Below are 21,209 nucleotides of genomic sequence, written 5' to 3'. Positions count from 1 at the left end.
TACGTGGGATCTAAAGAAGTCTACTACACAGAGATAGAGGCTTCCAGAGGCTGAGGAGTGCGGCACACGGCATCTGGGGCCCGGCAGGGTGGGGACAGAGGTAGTGATTAATCCGATTGTGGCAATCATTATACAATCCATGTTGCATGCATCAGCTGATCACATTGTGTATTTTAAACATTCATAATCGCTTTAGGCAATTGAATATCAGACAAATGAACAAACAATCCCAATGTACGGGAGGCAGTTTGACTTGGAGCAGAATCTCCCAGGCTCAATCCTTCACACTCCGTTCCCCACATTTTGTTATATGCGTGGGTCACCTATACTATTATTAACTTAACATTCTTCTTAAAATAAATTCCATTTAATTAAACAGATTGATGTATTTAAAAGGAAACTTTGCCATCCTGTCTAGAAAGCTGGTGTCATATGCCCTACAGAGGAGGTGATGGAGAAAATCCAATCCCACTGTGGTGGCTCACCCCTGTAAACCTAGCGACTCGGGAGGCTGAGGCAGGAGGATGGCGAGTTGGAGGCCAGTCTGGGCAACTTAGTGAGACCCTGCCTTCAAATAAAATAAAAAGGGGCTAAGGGTGTATCTCAGTGGTGACGCACCCCTGGGCTCAGTCCCTAGTACTGCAAAGAGGGGAGAAAAAGATTTTGATGGGAACAAGGAGAGTTTTGTAGGCTTAGCAAGACACTCTTCCTTCTCTTGAAAGTTCTGCATCTAAGGCCAACTGTGTATCTCTTTATCTGCTGATAAAGGAGATGAGTGATACTAGAAGGCTGGGTGTTAAAGACGTCACCAAGCTGAGACTTTCTCATTGTTACAAGGCTTTTGAGATAAGGGATTTGGGAACACTTTTCTCATTATGCAAATCAATGTCCTTAACTTCCCCTCCCCCCATTCACCAAAATTATTCGGGAAGCCATCTACAAGTACTCTTCTGTTCCCTTATTGGTCTGTGTCCCTGGGAGAAAAAGATGAGTGCTCTCCAAATATCTGTGCATCCCTCCGCATTTCTCAGCTTTCTCTGCAGACAGTTGGGATTGTGGAACCAGTTCTGGGCAGTGGCCTGGAGCAGGCGTGCCATGTGTCCCTTGGGGGCTGTGGCAGTCAGTGCTGGGGTCCTTGGTCCATTTCCCTTCTCTCTGGAGGCCATGCATTCCAGATACCATGGCTCGGGCACGTCCAGGCATTGTAGGAGTGGGAACTAAGCCGATTGTCAAGGCACTGAGATTCCAGGGTTCTTTTGTCACTGAAGCATAGCTTAGGCTATACTGACTGTGGTGGCCATGGGGCTCATCCCTTGGGAAATGCAGATGCTTGCTGACTTAGGATGGTTTGGCTTACAATTTTTCAGCTTCACCATGGTGCATAAGTGATAAGCACTCAGTAGAGACTGTATGATGAATTTTGAGTTTGGGTCTTGGGCTACCCTTTGGGGTACACCCTGGCATACTGTTGTCCGCAAGATGTGGTGCTTTGTGTTTTGGCGTCCCGTCGTGTCTCCATCTGCACACGTCCACGGGATATTCCATACTTTATATAAAACAAGCTTTGCGTTAGGTGAGTTTGCTCTACTGTGCGCTATTGGGAGTGTTTCAAGCACATTTAGGGTCATTTGAGCTATTACGTATGGTGGCTTAGGTGTCCGGAGTGCATTTTTGAGTTAAAATATTCACAAAGGGTTTATTGGAACATAATCCCTCATGAGTCAAGGAGCATCAGTGCCAACCTTGAAGTCTTGATCCACGTTGACCTTGCAGAATCACACCACCTTCCCGGCTAGTCCCTAGTTATCTCTCCTCCTCCTCCTCCTCCTCCTCCTCCTCTTCCTCCTCCTCCTCCTCCTCCTTCTCCCTCTCCTCCTCCTCCTCTTCCTCCTCCTCCTCCTCCTCCTTCTCCCTCTCCTCCTCCTCCTCTTCCTCCTCCTCCTCCTCCTTCTCCTCCTCCTCCTTCTCCCTCTCCTCCTCCTCCTCCTCCTCCTCCTCCTCCTTCTCCCTCTCCTCCTCCTCCTCCTCCTCCTTCTCCCTCTCCTCCTCCTCCTCCTCCTCCTCCTCCTCCTTCTCCCTCTCCTCCTCCTCCTCCTCCCTTTCTTCCTCCTCCTCCTTCTCCTCCTCCTCCTCCCTCTTCTCCTCCTCCTCCTCCTCCCTCTCTTCCTCCTCCTCCTTCTCCTCCTCCTCCCTCTTCTCCTCCTCCTTCTCCTCCTCCTCCCTCTTCATTCTCTTCCTCCTCCTCCTCCTCCTCCCTCTTCATTCTCTTCCTCCTCCTCCTCCTCCTCCCTCTCCCTCCCTCTCTCTCCCACTCCCTCTTCCTTCTCTTCCTTCTCCCTTTCCCATGCATTTAACCAACTCATCCCTGACCCCGATTATCCACCATCACCCTGGACTTTGCTTATGTACCCAAGGCCTATCAAGCTTCAAAGAGGGCTCTATGTTACTCTATTCTTATTTGATTCTAGGAATTAAAAAAAATTCCTTCTTTCATTTTTCTTTGACACATTCCTCATTTACAAGGGTATTGTTAAATCTCCATGTGCTAATGTGGTTTCTATAATTTTTCTTGTGGTTAATTTCTAATTTTATTCCATTACGACCTGATAAGATGCAAGGGGTTGTACTGATTTTTTTTTTATTTGCTAAGGCTTGCTTTATGACCTAAAGCATGGTCTATTTTGGAAAAAGGTTCCATGATCTGCTGAGAAGAAAGTGAAGAAAGTGTCCCTTTACCATTATGTAAATGGAGAGCATCTACATTCAACCTTATTATGTGGAGAGGTTTATTATTGCCTACCATTTTGGTTTGCTTCATATATTTAATTTTGTCTCAATTTTTACTTGTGTGGTTGCTCTTCTAGTGAGCTTCCTCCATTTTAAGGCTCTGGGGTTGTTTTTTGAGGTCTTCTGTGTGTTGCAATTCTTTAAGTACTTTCTGTAGTGCTGGCTTAGTGGTCCCGAGTTCTTTTCATTTATCCTTATTATGGAAAAGTTTTCTTTTTTCCTTGGATTCTGAGTGATAGCTTTGCGGAATATAACAATCTTGGTTGGAAATCGTTTTCTTTCAGACCTTGGGTTATTCCATTTCCAGCCCTCCTGGATTTTAGAGTCTGAGCTGAAGTCAGAAGTCGGCGTTATTGGTTTACGTCTAAATGCAACCTGACATTTTTCTCTTGGGTGTCTACATATTCTATCCTTATTCTCTATGTTAGGAATTTTGGTTGTGATGTTTCTTGAAGAGCTTCTCTTTTGATCCTGTCTATCTGGGGTTCTATATGCCGCCTGTTTGTGGATGTTCATCTTTATTCCTAATGTTTATAAAACCTTCCATTTCACTGATGAGATTCTTGTCATTAGTGTATCTCCAGGACCTCTTCTCTCCCCATAACTTTTTTTTTTTTTTTGGCATGGGGGATTGAACCCAGGGGAGCTTAACCACTGAGCCCCATCCCCAGCCATATTTTCTATTTTGTTTAGAGACAGGGTCTCACTGAGTTGCTTAGTGCCTTGCCATTGCTGAGGCTGGCTTTGAACTTGTGATCCTCCTGCCTCAGCCTCCTGAGCTGCAGGGGTGACAGGTGTGGGCTGCCAGCTGATGTGTAGCTTTGACTGGAATTCCAGGACCTTGTCCGGTGGTGTCTGCTCCAGAGAGATTTAGATGACCATGCTCCAGGGCTGGACAGATGCTGATCTCTGTTGGGCATCTGTATCTCAGGGGGCCCCTGAGAACTCACCTGTAGGGCAGGTAACCAACCCTCCGTGGGTCTCACACACACCACCATCCACAAATGATCAGTCCCCAGGTGTAATCGCGCCTGCCTGTCCAGCTTCTGGACTCTGCCTGGCTGGTCCTGTGAGCCTCCAGACCCAAGGAAAGCCAGCCACACCCCTCTGCATGTCCCCTACCCGAGTCCTCTCTCTGCCTGTTTTGGGCACCCCACCAGGGACGCTCTAGGCCCTGTGGCAGGTGCTTGCTGGGACAGTCTGCCAAGCTTCCCACGACCTCCAGGCACTGGCCGCAGAGAGCCAGGGTGCGTCCCCTCCAGGATGCCCCCACCCACTCAGTGCTGGCAGCCAGGGCCCTTGTCCAACACCAGCCTGCTGTGCAGCCTCTGGCTCAGTCACGATCCGATGGCCTCTCTGGTCCCTGGTTCTCCCATGCCAAGTTGACTCACTATGTTTCTTTTTCTGCCTGTGTCACCCTCCCCTCTGAGGTAAAGGTGCCCTTGGTGCCACGGGCCTGGCTCTAAGTACTATTCTTTTGAATCCCCTCTGTCATCCACCTCAATGAGAACCCACTCCCGCTGCTCGAGTCCTGAGCCAGGAGTGGCTGGAAGATGCCCCTTCCTCTAGTCTGCCATCTTTCCTTCTCACAGTGGAACACTTTTTTTTTTTTTGGTACTGGGGATGGAACCCAGGGGCACTTCAATACTGAGCCACATCCTGAACCCTTTTTATTTTTTATTTTGAGACAGGGTCTCGCTAAATTGCTAAGAACCTCACTAAAGTTGCTGAGGCTGGCCTTGAACTTGAGATCCTCCTGCCTCAGCCTCCTGAGCCACTGGGATCACAGGCATGTGCCACCACGCCCAGCCTCATAATGGACTCTTTAAGAGGTGGGACCTGGTGGGAGGAAGTGAGGTCACTGGGGGCATGGCCTTGAAGGGGATCTTGGAACCTTGGCCCCTCCTCTTCCTCTTTGCTTCCCATTTGCCATGCGGTGAACAGGTACCCTTCACCCTACTCTCCTGCCATGATGTACTGGGCCACCACAGACCCAAAGCAACAGGACCAAAAAACAATGGACTGAAACCTCTGAAACCATGAGCTAAAATAAACCTTTTTGTTTATTAAGCTGATTTTCTCAGGTATTTTGTCACAGTGATGGGGAACTGACTGACACAGGTTAGGACACTGTGGCAGTGTGGAAGCTGTTCGGATCGCTCCGCTGGGTGATGCCAGTAGCGCATACCAAGATAGAAGCAATGAGGAAGGAGAAGAGGGCAGGAGCCTGAGATTTACATTTTGAAATTCAGGAAATTCTGGAGGATTGCATGTGGGGTGGGGCAAAGCCATGTGACAAAGTTTATCCCAACCTTGGCCTCTCTTGAAGTTCAGGAAGCTCCACGTCAGGAGTGTGAGAAGACTTACCCCTCTGGTCTCTTTGCTGATTTGTGCTACTTCAAAGGGAAAGAGGACTGGGACCAGAACTTGAGGATATTCCTATCAGGCAAGTGTCTTTTTTGTTGTTGTTGTTTAAACATGATCCCTTTTAAAAGAATTCATGGATCAGAGAGGTTAAGCCATCTGTTCCAGGTCCCACAGCAAGTAAGTGGCAGTTGGTGGTTGTGGTGGGGATTTGGACCTGGATCTGTGTGATTCAAGAACACCCTGTGTGGAAGGGCTCAGTGAGAATCTTGCCTTAGATTTGAGCCACCGCTAGTGCTTATATTGCCTGATGAGCTCAGCTCTAGAGACGGGCTGCAAGTGCATGTGGCTTGTGGCCGGGGTTGGGGATGGTCACTGAGATGTGCAGGGTAGGGACAGAGCTGGAGCCCAGTAGACGTTTTTATTTCTGCATCATTAAAGACTTAGAGGACTACAATTTTTGGACTCATCTATTTATTCTTTAATTAAGCAACCCATTCCTGAATTCCAGGCTTCTTGCTGGGAAGGCAAATTATTTGCATTATCTCATTTAATTCTCCCAGTGAATGACTCCGCTAAGGTAGACAAGCAGTTTCACCCAACTGGAGGGAAAGTGACTGGCTCAAGGTCACAGACCCATGTCCCTTCTTCCTTGAAACACTTCCTCCCTGGTAAGGTCGGCTGCTGGACTGTTTAGAAGCACAGGGCTAAACTCAGACTCTCTGTTCAAGTCTTGGTTTTCCTTTAATAGGGGTGTGACCTTAGCGCCCACACTTGTGCAACGCACTAGTAACAGGATCTACTTCAAAGACCTGTTGCAGAGATGAACGGAGAGGAGGCCAACAGATGCCTGGGCAGGGCAAGGCCTCAGAGCTGGGGACGGTTCACTATGATCTCCCTCCTGAAACCAGGGTCAAGTTCAAATGCCTGGAGGGAGAGGCAGCGGCCATTTCCGGGCTCCCATAGGCGGCAAGTACCAGGTTAACTGTGTGTGCTTCCTTCCCTGCGCTGCCGGACCGGGAGGCCACCGGGTCCTAGGAGGTCAGGGCACAAGGATGGGAAGATGGCTCTATCTTGCAGCTGTCACACCTGGGGGTGGCACTCACAGGAGGCAAGAGGCGAACCCTGTCCCCTGTGCCCTGACACAGCCAGGATCATAGGGGATGCTTGCAGGGACGGCAGCCCTGGGCCATTTTGGAGGCCGACGCCCAACACTACGCACCACCGCGCTGGGGGGTGAGGGTGGGGTGGAGGGTCTGATGAGTGTCTGGGGACCCCCCGCAGCTTTACTTGGAGAACTAGAGAGGTCAGCACCACCCCTGGCGGTGGAGCCCCGAGGTCTGCGGGCTCTGGATGGACTTGAGCGTTTAAAGTCCCAGCATGGGTCACTGTCACTGTCTTGGTGTCCTTCATTCCTGGGGGACCTGTTTCCTATCTGCAAAGTCAGGGTCCGTGCTACCAACCTCAGGGCTCACCAGGGAAAAGTGCCTGGCAAAGAGCGAGCCCCAGTCGGTACTGGCCACCCTGTCCCCAGGGTCCGGCACCCGTCCCCGGGTTCCCTGGGCACGGGGACCTGGGATGCCCCCTGGCCGCGCTGCCTGGGCCGTTCCGGGCAGCTTCCTGGCTGCTCCGCCAGCGGCCGCTGGGCGGCAGCAAAGAGCTTCCCCGCTTCCTCGAGGCTCCAAGAGAAAAGAAAAGGGAAACCTTCCTCGGTGGCCGCCCGCGGCGGACGGAGTTTAAAATAACTTAAACCATCGCCTTCCCCGCCCCCACCGGGATCCTGTTTCACGGAGGAGGGAAGAGAAGCCCTTTCCAGGAAAAGGCCCCGGCGAGCGCTCTCCTCCCCCTCCTCCCCCTCCCCTCGTCCCTGCGGCGGCGGCGGCCAGGCCCGCGGGCGCTCAAGTTTGCAGCGGGCGCGCCGCCGCGGGAGCGAGGGAGGGGCTTGGAGAGGGGGTTGCTAGGCAACGCGCGGCGGCGCGCCCTGGCCCCGGGGGAGGGACCACCCCGTCCCGCCGCGCCGCCGCTGCAGTGCTGCACGCCGCCGCCAGGGGGCAGCCGGGCCCCGCAGCCGCCGCCGGCACGCAGCCGTGGATGCCGGACACGTCCCCGGGCGGCGGCCCGCGGCTGGGAGGCCACAAGGCGAGGCTCGCCGACCCCGCGCTCCGCGGTGGCTGCTCCGGGACTCCAGCTCCCCCAGGACGGCAGCTGGCGCTCCTCATCCTCCCCTTTCATGCCACTTGTGATCGGTCCGCCCGCCCTTCCCTTTTCCTGCCTTCTGTCCGTCACGCGCTACCTTCCTGACACTAGTGGGGCCCCCACGCTCAGCCCCTGGCTCCCTGCCTGGCTGCACCTCGGAGTCACCAAGGCTGGGGGTGGGGCTGGAGGGGGACCCTTGCTTAGCACCCAGGAGGCCCTGGGTCCCTGCCTGGGCACTGCGGAACAAGCCTCCAGACTTTTAAAAATCATCCTGATGGACAACCAGGGGAGACTGCCGCTGTGGCTGGGCTGAAGGTTTTTCTTGATCGATGCCAACTAGTGCTAGGGGGAGGGGACAGGGGACTTAACTCTGCCCTCTGCCCACGGTCCTAGGAACCGGGAGACTTCTCTGCAGTGCAGCTGTCTCAGGCTGCACGTTCACCCCCCAGGCCTCCTCCACCAGAGCAGCTCTCTGTGGGGTGTGGCTGAAAGATGCCTGCAAAGCACCTGCCCCGTGTTCTGAGTTCCAAGGGCACATCCCCAGCCCACCTCCTCTCCTGCCTTGTGTGCAGGAGTCCACCCGCCCCCCCCCCCCAGTCCCCCAGTGCAGGGCGTGGATTTGATTCCTCACAGAGTCTCCCAGGTCTGGATTTTAAAAACATTTTTATGGGTGCCAGGAATCGAACTCAGGGCCACTGGTCCACAGCCCTACTTTGTATTTGATTTAGAGACAGGGTCTCACTGAGTTGCTTAGCACCTCACCATAGCTGAGGCTGGCTTTGAACTCACAATCCTCCAGCCTTGGCCTCTTGAGCCGCTGGGATTACAGGCGTGCGCCACTGAGCAGGGCTGGTTGCTTTTGCTCATAGACATTTGTACTGTTAGGACTGCCTTTAGGTCAAACCCGCGGATCGGATCACAACCATATCCAATGCCTTGCCTCCTGCCTGGGTCCTCCAGGACCAGCCCCTCCCGCTGCCTAGCAGCCCTTCTGGGTGAGATTGTTCCCTGGGTGTGGCATGTCGTCTGAGGAGAGGGACCCAGTGAGGCCTTTGGACCCAGAATCAGAGTTTTTAAAAGAGAAAATGTCCTAGGCCCCGCTTCTCAAGGACTCCGGAGCTTGTAAACCAGCCAGACCTTCCTCGTTAACATATTTTTGGTTGGCAGGCATAGAATCACTTTTTCCCCTAAGTAGTTGTCAACATTTTAAACAGTAGCAAATTTCACATAAAAATGGGGATTTTCACTTTCTTTTTAAACACCAAAAGCTCTGGCAATGACGACTAGAGGCTGGAATGAGGAGTGACCTTCCCTTTAGAGAAAGGGTGAGGCTTCTCGAGTTAGCATGGACTTTCCTGGACCAGTCCACTCACTGATGCTCCCTTCTGGCCCCAGGCAATTGATGGTGGAGGATTCTGCTGGAGCCCAGAGAGGACTATGGGATTGGCAAGGGTCACACAGCAAGTGTCTGGCATAGTTGGGGTCAGAACTGAGGACCATGAGAAACCAGAGACACAGAGAGGGAAAGATGAATTCATAGGAGGGTCTCATCTGGGAAAAGAACTGAATGCCTAAAAGGGTGGAGAGGGGAGGATGGGAAAGAGAAGAAGCAGATGGAGGAGTTGGGACTATTTTGCTGGCAGAAAACAGGGGAGGATTGAATAGCCATTTCCAGGTGGGAAGGGGCGAGGACCCTCACCACGCGACGCACCATTCACAGTGCTGTGTGTGGTATCATCTACGTGGTCAGCGAAGCCAGCGTGTTCAAACCCCTTCTTTACAAGAACCAAAGCCTCAGGGAGGTTCAGCCAATTTCTTAAGGTCACTGTGCCGCATTTTACTATTGGCACGACTGTTTTCTCTTTCCTGAGGACACAGGAAAGTCCAATTCCCAGCCCTTTGCAGATAGGAAATGTGGGCGGAAGGACTGGGTGTCGGCTTCCAGGCTGAAGCAGGCAAAGCCCTTCTGCAAATACCCAGTTTCTTTTCCCGCCTGGTGGTGGTGGATGAGGCTTTGTGAAATTGATGGAAACAGAAATCAGCACACGAAGAACAGCTGTGCTGACAACTGGCCTGTCCTGCAGCAGATCTGCATGAAGACAAACTTTTATGGTGCTCGGCGGCCTCTGAAGTGTGGGGGTTGTTGTTACTGCAGCAGATCTCAGCCCACCTTGCTTAATGCATCAATCATACAGCTAGGAAGAGGTGTGGCTGGGATTTGAACTCAGACCTTTCTGGACCCCAGATTCTTCTCTCTTGCATTTGATGGAGAATCCCGGAAGGTGGGCGAGGTTTCATATTGATTCAAGGACTCACATTTTTCTCTCTGTATTTTAACATTTCTGTAATCAGGTTTCACCTCATAACCAATGGCATCTCGTAACCATTGTTAACCTGTCAGCACCGTGACACAGTTGTCATTACTTTGGCAAGATTTTAAAATGCCAGCGTCAATCATCAAGAATACAAGTAATTATAAGTGACAGCAAGGATTTGGGGGAAAAAGGACGCTTTTACACTCTAGGTGGGATTGTAAATTGGGACGATCAGTGTGGAAATAGGTTTGGAGGTTTGGTCAAAAGACTAGGCATCATGTGACCCAGCTATACCACTCCTGGTATTTTTTCCGAAAGAATTAAGGTCATGTGGGGTGCATTGGTGCACGCCCATAATCCCAGCAGCTCTGGAGGCTGAGGCAGGAGGATCTCGAGTTCAAAGCCAGCCTCAGCAATGGCGAGGTCCTAAGCAACTCAGTGAGACCCTGTCTCTAAATAAAATAGAAAATAGGGCTGGGGATGTGGCTCAGTGGTTGAGTGCCCCTGAGGCCCAGGGAGGGGGGAGGGGAGGTGAAGGGGAAGTCGTTGTCTTGTGTGCATGTGACAATAGTCGCAATGAATCCCCTCTTTTTATAATCACAATGCAATAAAACTAAGTTAATTTTAAAAACATGAAAACAAAATTGCAGTGTCAAAACTTTATGCAGTCTGTTTGAAATAAAGCCTGCGAGATAACAGTAGAGCGTTCTTTCAAGAAATGTTTCATCATTGACCATCTTTTCTTTCCATTTGGTCGGGGGGGGGGTGGGTTACTGGGCATTGAAACCAGGAGTGCTCTGAGCTAGTCTACAGCCCACCCTCACCCCCTGTTTTGGGCATCAAGGATTGAACCCAGGGGCACTTAACCACTGAGCCACATCCCCATACACCTCCCCCCCCCTTTTACAGTTTATTTAGAGACAGGGTCTTGCTGAGTTGCTGAGGCTGGCTTTGAACTAGTGATCCTCCTGCCTCAGCCTTCGAAGCCACTGGGATTACAGGTGTGTGCCACCACACTTTTTGAGATAGGGTCTCATTAAATTGCACAGTCTGGCCTTGAACTTGAGATCCTCCTGCCTCAGCCTCCTGAGTAGCTGGGATTATAGACGTGGGCCCCCGTGCTCAGCTTTCCTACCCTCTTGGTGCCCTAGAAGAGGCCACTGTATGAAAAACGCAAACATCAATAATCGGGTTGAAAGGAGATTCACAAGAGTCTTTGCTGATATCTTCCGTTTTCTGCATGCACACAGTGATATATAATAAAAATATGTCCACACAGGCTGAAGAGAGCCCTTTCAATACATATAAAATAAAAATTCTGAGTACTAATAAAGCATCGTGTCTTGGTTTAATTGGTACCATTTTCTCTTTCTTAGTGGTACATAAAGATGCCCCTTGCAATCAATGGCATCTCGGATTTGCTGAAATACGGTCTCCATAAATCCGGGTTGCCACTGTCAGAGCCTCTGGAGAGGCTGTGGCGAGGGGCAGTGGGCACCCCCGGGGTCTCCGCTCTCAGAGGCCCCTCTTGTGCCCGAGCACCTGGCTTTGACTTTCTCCTCAGCAGAGTCTCTTTCTGACACCTCCTGGTTTACAGCTGCTCAGCCAAGCTCACCGAGCTCAGGATAAATGCAGGCTCCACGGAGGGGAGGGGGAATCCTCAGAATGTAATAGAGAGAGAGAGAGAGAGAGAGGGAGAGCGCTCCCCAGGCCCCTTCCAGCGAAATCAGGCAAAATTTCTGGAATAAAGATGAAGACAACTGCTGTCTTTTCCTGTCTGTCTCCCTGCGTGTTGGGAGCCTGGGTGAGGCTGTGGCTCAGACAACAGCTCTGTCTGCAGGGCCAGGGTGAAATGGAAAGGGGAGGGAACTGCGAAGTCTCAGGCCTTCTCCATCCTGACCAAGTGCTGTCCCTGATCTCATCCCCACCCTCCTTCTCTTTCTCCTTCCTCTGCCTCTTCCCCTTCCCATCCTGCTCCTCCTCCTCCTCCATCTTTTCTCTTTCACACCCAGGTCCTCACATATGCTAAAGAAGTGCTCTACCACTGAGCAGACTCCATCCTTCATCCTCATCCTTGAGTGTATCAGTCAGGGCGGATGGTGTTATGCTGCAGTAACAAGCAACCCCACATCTCAGTCTCAATGGATTAAAACTGCAAAGATTCCCTTCTCCCATGTACTTCCCATGCCTCAGGAGTTCTGATGGGGGCTCCACTCAAATCTTCCTCAGGCAGGGACTCTGGTGGACGGAGCCTTTCCCAGCTGGGCATGTGCTGTCACTTCTACTTACACATCATGGCTGAAACAAGCCACATGGCTCCATCTAAGGTAAAGACAGTGATCCTATTGCACAGCCAGAAAGAGGAGCAACAATATTCCCGAACAACCTACCGACCTTCACATGGTCCACATTCCATTTCCAGACACGGTGTCCCTTGCCTGTCATCGCCCTGGCCAGGTCTCTTCCCCAGAGTCTCTGCCACCCTGATCCCATCCCCCGTGGCAAGGCCTGGCATTTGCTTCTGAGAACATCGACCTGTGTCCATTCTTCTCCTCTGGCACTGACCACGGGCTGTAAGGCCGCTTCTGTCCACGGCTGATTTTCCTGTGATGCTGTGAGTTCTCGCTCCTCGGGATGGTGGTCATTCATTCTGTGTCCCCTGTACCCAGCAGAGAGGACATGTGCATTAGGAAGAAGAATGGGACATTAAACAGGAAACCAGGAAGAGCCAGGGAGAGAAAGAATGGCTCCCTGCCCTGGAGATCCACATGGTCTGACCTGGGCGGCGTCCTCATCCCTGGACAGCACTGTGTCCCCAGAGAGGGACGGGGGAGTGGGGAGAGGGAGGGAGGGAGGGCGAGAGAGGAGAGGAGGAGGGGAGAGAGAATGGGGTGTGTGGAGACCCCAGTGCCATTACGGCTGAGCCATGGCGTGGGTGAGAGGAGGCCGATTTGGGTGGGTGAAGCTCAAAGGTGTCCCCTCAGTCTCCTGTGCTGGCCCCTGCTCTCCTTCCCTACGCAAGGAAATGCATCTGAGAACTAGTGAGTGAGCAGAGTGTTTTCCTGTGTGAAGTGATGAATCTTCGGGGAAGTGAGAAGAATGTTTTAAAGGAATTCTTGTCAGGATGCCTTGTGATGCAAGTGTCATAGCAAGAGTTAAAACAGGCCATGAAAATAAAAGGGAGTTTATTCATACAAAAAGTCCAGGGTGAGTAACTTCAGGCCTGGCTGCATCCAGGGGCTCAAAGGCTGTGGCCATGTGTCTGTTGATGAGGGCTGCTCTCTGTTCAGAAGAGCAAATTGACATTTATTATTTGTCTGTCCTAAGCTCTGAGTTAATACTTTACATTATGTCCCATCACGTTTAATCCTCACAACGCTATGGGGCAGGTTCTACTGTTAATTACATTTGCAGATGAGGAAAGGAAGGGTCAGAGAGGTTTAGTAATTTGCCCGAGGACACCCAGCTATTAAGTGGCAGATCACTGTTTGCTGTCTCTATAAACCTGCACTTTTAATTATTGTCTTGTTCATTTTTTCTAACTCTGAGATACAGATTATCTAAAAGACATTCATGCTGATCACCACATCTCTGACCCTCTGCTCTGATATCAGGAGTAGGTTCCCCACGAATAACAAAGGCTACAGGTGAAAAAGACTAGAGATACTAATTACCACCTTGACAGGAGTAAACATCAAGGATGAACAAACAACATGAATCAGCAAAAGGACTTGTTTTGGACTTGTTTTGGACTTTGCAGTGACTAAGTGACTTTTTAGTTGTAAACATGTTTTTGGCTATAGGATGACTAGATAGTATGCCCATGTTAGATAAGTTGATGATGTAACTAGGTAGTGTGCTTATGTTAGATAAGTTAGACACAAACAAGTTTGTTGTAAACATATAGAGTATATAAGCGCGAGGGAAACTCCATGTATTTGCTCACAATCAACTCTCATCGCCTGAGAGTAAGATCGTGCAGTGTGAGCCAGCCACCTCGTGTATTGCTTTGTGTGGTGTGCGAATAAACCAGCATTTCAAAAGGCAATCGAGTTCGTGCTTGGTGTTCGCGTACGTCGCGGTCCGGGGTCCAGTGCAGATATCCGGAAGGGAACTCCTGGTAACCGGACAAGGCTGAGAAGCTGCTCGTGACACACCTGCCATCCTCCGACATCTGTGGGACACTTTCCTGCTTACAGCCCTGGCCACCTTGAACCACTGTCATGAGTGACAGGGGACGCCTTCTCTGCCTGGCCCTGGCTGATTGGAGCAGAGTGGTCATGTGACTGGAAGGCAGCCCAGCCATTGGCTGCCCCTCCGCCTATCCCTTGTGTGGGCTGGGCTTGTGAAGCTGGGCTTGGCCAATCAGATTCTGCCCTGGGACTTGAACTAGACTTAGGTAGAACCTCCCCACCTGGTGGTGCCAGTTGAACTTGGATGTCAAGTAGAGTGGGGGTGGGAGCAGCCCTTTTGGAATCACAGGGCAAGTCCAGTGGCAGAGAGAGGAAGTCATGGAGGAGGAGAGATGTCACAGGGAGTGGCTTTATCTAGAGGTGAGCAGCTTCCAGGTGGGGCCCGGGGAGCTCCTCAGCTCTGCGCCCCCAGTTAGTTCTCATGTCATTTCATTCAGCACTTTCCTCAATTCTGGAATGATCTCCACCTCCCTCTGTGGACTTAGCCATTTCCTGTTCCCTTTCTTTGGTTTAAGCAAACAGGGAGTTTAGCTTTTTGGTTGAAGTAAACGGTGGCAGATTTTCTGGAGCCGACTGGGGTCTATCAGGGACACTAGGATTCTTCCTTCCTTCCTTCCTTCCCACCTTGATCTTTTATTGGGTCTTGGTTTCCTCATCTGGGAAGCAAATAGGAGGGACTGGACATTTCTGAAGTCCTTTCTAGAGGAAGGGGAAGGCCTGAGTGTCCTTCTTCACCCAAAACCCGCAACGGCTGAGGTTTCAGCAGAGAGACCAGGGCCTGGACTCTGTCCTCAGGGATCCCCTTGGGATGTCCTGTGCTTGTTCCTGCTGCCGTGACCATGCTGGCTCTTGGGGTGTCCGACTGTCCTGCACACTTTTCTGTTGAGAGCCACAGCTGAGTCGGGATGGCGCCTAGCATTCTGCCAGAAGGAGTGGTTGAGAGGTGAGGCCAGGGAGCCATTAAGATGGTGATAATTAAGTTAAACTGTGTATAATCCCTGTGACTGGATGATGCTGGATTGAAACAGGCTGTGTATTCAGTTGTATATAGACCCCTGCTGTCCGGCAATAGGGTGGTTCCTGCTGCCTGGGGCGCCCGCTACTTTTGAGTTCTCGCAGAGTTCCGGTTGAGCTCTTGCAGGGATTCCTGGAGAGTTCGTGTTGGTTGAAAAAGTTCTGGTGGAGGGAGTTCTGGTTGGTGTGTGGAGTTCCTGGAAGGGCCGCGTGGGTGGCGTTCGCGTGAATTCGGAAATAAAGTTTGTTCCTGCTTGAGTGGCTCGTGATTTGTGCCCAGCCAGACTGCGGCATTTGGTGGCCTGTGCAGACGCCTGAAGCTTGGGGGTAAGTGAAATTGCTCGCCCCTGAGGGCAGGGCGAGAGAATGGGTGACCATTTCAAAAAACAATGTGTTCTTGTTTTGATTTGTTACGTTTCTGTTTCAAGCTGCCTGCCCCTAGAAATAAATAGGATGCTAGAAAAGTTGGTCGGCCCTGAGGAAGAGATAAAGATAGACCATGAATATACATGGAAAATAGGAAAATTGATACAATGCATTTTTGTTCCGTTTTTTGTTTCATTCTGTTTCGGTTTTGTTTTGTGTTATCTTGTTGGGTTGTGTTATCTTTATAGTAGAAATATGGGATCAGAAATTAGTAAAAAACAAACCGAAAGAGTGTTAAGTAAATTGCTAGAGGAAGGAGGCACCCCAGTAAAACCAAGAACAGTTAGGGCATACGTTGATACAAAAATGTAGCCCATGGCCTTTTAAGGAGGAGTTGTTGAATATATCACAATGGGACCATCATGGTGAAGATTTAAGGGAGAGATCCACAGCAGCTGCCATTAATATTTTTAGCGAACTCTTTAATGGTGCCATGGGCAATGGTTTCAAAGGATTCAGGTTGAATAGCAACCCAGTGCGTGTCACTACCAAGAAATGATACTGTGCCGCCGTGCAGGCCCGTGAGGGCGCTGCTGGGTCTGTTAGCATCGGGGAGCTTCTGAACCGCTTTCCCTAGGTGGGGACCCTGTTTTGCTTTTTCCAAAAAAGAAAAAAAAATGCTGCTTTTAGTTCTGTTCAGCTGAACAGAAAGATGAAATACCAACAGGACCCAGAATCCACCACGACTTCTGCCCTAAACTCTCCCACACTCTGCCATTTGCAAGGGAGGCTGAGTCCTGCTTGGAAGAGCAGGTGGGGACCATCTGGGGCTTCTCTGGACATTTTCCCAGAGTGGGCATCAGGGTCCCTGGTGTGCCCCGTGGCACCCATCAGCTCAGACTCTGGGGACATCCCCTGCTTGGTCATTGACCATCTCTGTCTCCGCCTGTGCTGTGGCTTGAATGCATGTGTCCCCTTCCAAAACACACATAGAGATGTGATGGACCATGAAGCTGTATCAAGAAGTCGGGGTGGTGGCTGGGGCTATAGCTCAGTGGGTAGAGTGCTTGCCTGGCATGCACAAGGCCCTGGGTTCCATCCCCAGCACCACCAAAACCAAACCGAAACAAAACAAAAAGTGGAGGCTTTCAGGAGCTGAACCTTGAGGATGGAGTCCTTGAAAATAGGATTCAATGCCTGAAGGATTTCAGTCTTCTGCCCTGTGAGGACACAGTATTTGTCCCTCCCCTCTGGAGATGCAGCCTTAGGGTGCCATCTTAGACGTGGAGAGCGGCCTTCACTAGGAGACTGAACCAGCTGGCACCTTCAGCTTGGCCTTCCCAGCCTCCCTATGAGAAAATTTGTGACTATTCTTTACAAATTACCCAGACTCGGGGATTTTTGTTATAGCAGCACAAAACGGACTAAGACACACTACCTGGAGCCATTTGCCCTCACATCTAATTAAATACCAAGTCTCATGGATTCGACCTCTCTCTGTGGCAACAGGCTACTTCCCATCTCCTCAACCTGAGGGGGTCAGCACAGCTGTGGTGGTGGGCAGTTCCCTGCACATTCTAAGTGCACTGCAAGGGCTCTGCTTTGTTTTTCCAAAACCGTATTGTGCAAGATGGCTCCCACTATCACCGAGGACCATATAAGTTGAAGTGAGTTAAAATGGAACAAAATTTGAAATTTCATCCCTCAGTGGCACTGGCCATGCTGCAAATGCTGAGTAGCCACACGGGGCTGGTGGTGATTGTATTGGACGACACATTTACAGAATGAGTTCCGTCATCACAGAAAGTTCTAGAAGACAGAGCTGCTGCAGAGCCTCCGAGGCACTCAGCGGCATGTATAGGCAGCCTGGACATTCTTGGGAGCTTGCACCCCAGGGGCTCCCTTCAGCCAGTTGGGGGTGGGAGATGGTGGATGGACTCCTCAGGCTCTCTGTTCTGATGTCCTTCTGTTGGGTCCTCTGCTGGCCCCCATGGGACAGGCCCCAGGCTGCTGCAGGGGGACTGCTCCTTGGCACACCCTTTTCAGGTTCATCTCCCTCTCTGTCTCCCTTTCCATGTCCTGAGGCTACCTCCCACATTCACCCCCTGAACCCAAGTCCTTGTCTGGGGTCTGTTTTGAGGGGATCCCCACTGAGGACACCTTGAATTTGTAAACTCCTGCCTCAGTGTGGATCCTCACCTTCTTTTACCTGGGAAGTGGTGACAGGCTCCCGGCAGATCTCCCTGCCCCTCTCTTGGGTCTGATCAGTTTCCATATGACGTCAGAGGGGAGCTAACACCACAAACCACCTCCCGACCCTGCGCTTTCACCCTTCCATACCTCCCTGTTATGAACTGAACCTATTTCTACTTCTGTGAATCCCCCATTGATTGATTTTCCAAGGTCAGATCAAGTCTCTCATCCCTGGAATGAACTACACCTGGTCGACTTGTGTCCTTCCTTATCTATGGCTGAATTGTATTTGCCGATGTTGTATTAAGGATTCTGTCCCTGTGTTCACGTGGGCCCCTGATCTGTGGCTTTCTTTGGCTGCCCTGCCTTTGTCTGTTACTGGTAGCCGTGAGGTGCTGTCTTCATAAAATGCAGTGGGAAGTACCTTTTCTGTTTTCTGGAAGAGATTATGTAGAATTGTTACTAACTTTTCTTTGTTCATTTAATAGAGTTCTACATTGAAACCCTTTACGCCTAGAGACATCTTTTGGGGAGAGTTTTGAAATTACACATTCCATTACCTTAATAGTTACAGGGCTACTTAAATTACCTATTTCATTTTGGGTGAGTTATGGTAGCTCGGATAAATGTGCAGGGAATTGGTTCATTTGATGTGGGTTCTGCTCCAGGCATTTGTGGTCATCCTCGGATGTCTGGGGGGTCTGTAGTGATGCTCGGTTGTCCCTCCTGATGTTGACGATGGGCCATCTGTGACTTTTTTTTTCTTCTTTTAGCTTTTCTTGGACTTCCCAGGAGTTTGTCAAATTTAGTAAACTTTTTGAAGGATCAACACTTTAAACCGTCTTCTGTTTTCAATTTCATTGCCTCCTTCTGCTTTCTTTGGGCTTATTTGAACCCTTTTCTCTAGATTCTCGAGATGCTGGTTTAGTTTATTATTTGGGAGTTTTGCTCTCTTCTCTTCAGCACTTTACTTAGTGCTGAAAATATCCTTTTCAACACTGTGGTTGCTGTGTCCACAGATTTTGTTAGATTGGGTCTTTGTTTTCATCCAGGTCACTGTATTTTAAATTTTTCCTGGAGACTTCTTTGACCTGTGGATTTTCTTTTTTAAGAAGTGTGTTATTTCGTTTCCAAATATTTGTCAGTTTTGTGTCTTTGTTGTGATTGCTTTCTAGTTTCATTCTATTGCAGTCTTTGAACACACGCTGTGTGATCTCATATGGAGGTTTGCTTTTTGACTGAGGATAGAGTCTATTTGGATCTGTGTTTTGTGGGCTCTTGAAAACAACATGTATGTTGCTGATGTTTGGTATTGTGTCCTACAAATGTCATCTGAGTCCTGTTGGTTGGTGGCATTGTTGTACTCTTCTACATCTTTTCAAATGTCCCGGCTTCTCATTTGATCCATTGTTAAGAGGGGGTATTGGTGCTTCCAGCTATGATTGTGTATTTATCTATGTCTGCTTTAAGTTCTACTAGTTTTTGTCTCTGATAGTGATTTTTGCTCTGAAATTTGCTTCCTCTGATTAATAAATCTTGCTTTTCTTTGTTAGTGAATTTCAGGATGCATATCTTTCCAACCCCTCAATTTCAACCTAACCCTATATTGTTCTACTTGATGGGAATTTCTTGTGAAGGGGATGTGGTTGGGTCACTCCACCAATCTCTGTCTTTAATCCATGTATTTAAGCTATTTATATTTAACATAATTGCTTATACGTGAGGGCTAAGGTTTGCCTTTTTATTTTTTGTTTTATGTTTGTTGTCTCTGTTTTTTTTTCCCCTCTAGCCTTCCTGGGGTTACTTGGACAGTTTTTAGAATTCTGCTCTGATTTACCTACAGTGCTTTTGGGGTGCATCTCTGCTAGGCTTTGGATCTCTGGCATCCCCCCAAGACCCGTGTGCGCAAAGTCTTGTTCCCCAAAGCAGCTGTATTGAGAGGGGGCAGGGTCCTTAAGAGGTAGGACCTGGGAAAAGGTCTTCCAGTTAGTGGGATGTACTCTTGAGGGGATAAAGGGACCCTGGCCTTATCTCCTCAATGTTTTTGCTTCCTGGCCATGACAGGGGTGGCTTTTCTCCACCACACACTCCCGCCATGGTGTGCTGCTTTGCCACAGGCCCAAGGCAGCAGGGCCCACTGACCACGGACAGAGACCCCCCCAACATGAGCCAGACCCCCCTTGTCATCCTCAGGTATCTGTCGCAGTAATGAGGAGCTGACCAGCTCAGCTCTCTGTCTGGCTTTAGTGGTTGACTTGGACGTTATGCAAACATCCATTCCAACAGTAAATATTTTGCTGTGGTAAACATTCTGCCCGTGAAGGGAAGTGGGGAACCTTGCTCTTTTTACATCCCTCCACCCACCTCTTTTACAATATAATTGTTTTAACTGTGTTTCTACTCGGCTTTAGAGAATGCATTTAGAGATGCATCAGATGGTGGTATAATTTTCGAATCAAACACAAACACAGTTTAGAAAGCTCAAAAGAAGAAAAACATGCGCTTCCCATTTTTTTTCTTCTTTTTACTATGTGTTTCTATTTTTTTTCCTTCTCCAATTCCAAGTTTCCTGCTTTTACCAATCCCTTTCAGTTCTGAGAATGTCCGTTAGCGGTTCTCTTAAAGTTGATCAGCTGGTGACAAATTCCCTTAGTTTCCTTTCACCTAAAAATATCCCGATTTCCCTTCATCCCTGAAGGATATGTTTGCTATAGAATTTTCAATATAGAGTTTTGGCTTGACAGGTTTTTTTTTTTTTCCTTTCTTTACAGCATTAGAAAAATGTGCTACTTCCTCCCAGTTTTCATGGCTCCTGATGAGAAATCCAGGGCTATTCAAATCGTTTTTCCGCAGAGGTAAAGTGTTGTTTCTCTGAGGTTTCAAGATTCTTTTTTTTTCTCTTTCTCTTTAGATTTCTGGAGTTGGCTGCAGGCATCTGGGTGGATTTCTTTGGTTTAATTCTGTTTGGGGTCTGCTAAGTTTCTTGATTCTGCAGGTCTACGACCTGTGCCAAATCTGGGAAGTTTTCTGCCCCCCATTCTTTGAGTGGCTTATCAGCCCCACCCTCTTAGTCCTCTTCTGAGACACCAAGGTCTGATTTTTTGGTAGAGCCCCCCTAGAGCTCTGTGAGACACTCTGAGTCTGTTTCTGTCTGTTGTTGAGGTCATTCCTGCCATGCTGTGGTCAGGTTGACCGATCCTCTCTCTCCTCTGTCCCTCCCTTCACGTGGCTGAAGACAACTGAGGAATTTTAAAGTCAAACTTATTTCATTCTTCAGCTCTAAACTTTCTGGTTGGTTCTCGTTTGTATCTTCTGTATCTTTGTTCCGACTTTTGTTTCTTTGCTGAGAATGTCTATGTACTCACCTGTTTCAGGTGTGTTTGCAATTGGGCTTGGAAGCCTTTTGTGAGGTTTGTCTTACAATCTTTGCCTGGTAATTCTCATCTCTCTTTCCTATCAGGATTCTTGACGTCTCTTGTCTTCTTCTTATTTTTTAATTCAGGTTGAGATCTTCCTAGTTCTTGGTGTGATGAGCGATTCTTTCTTTCCTTTTGTAACCTGGGCATTTTGGAATTATGTTCGTTATGAGACTCTGCATCCTAGATCTTCTGTCTTGGCTGGCTTCCTCTGACACTGTCCCAGCAGAGGATGGGAGGGTCCCTGCCGGCGGCTGCCTGGTAGAGGGGAGTCTGGGTACCCTTCCTTCCATCTGACCTGGCCTCCTGACCTTGACTGACACCTGTGCGGGAGGGGTTCTGAGTCCGGCTCCTGCCTAGGCCTC

This window comes from Marmota monax, unplaced genomic scaffold (assembly GCF_021218885.2).
Source record: "Marmota monax isolate L192 unplaced genomic scaffold, Marmota_monax_Labrador192_F-V1.1 WCK01_AAM20220418_F8-fsc00086, whole genome shotgun sequence".
NCBI classification, from domain to species: Eukaryota; Metazoa; Chordata; class Mammalia; order Rodentia; family Sciuridae; genus Marmota; species Marmota monax.
Note: the sequence above shows the minus strand (reverse complement) of the source record.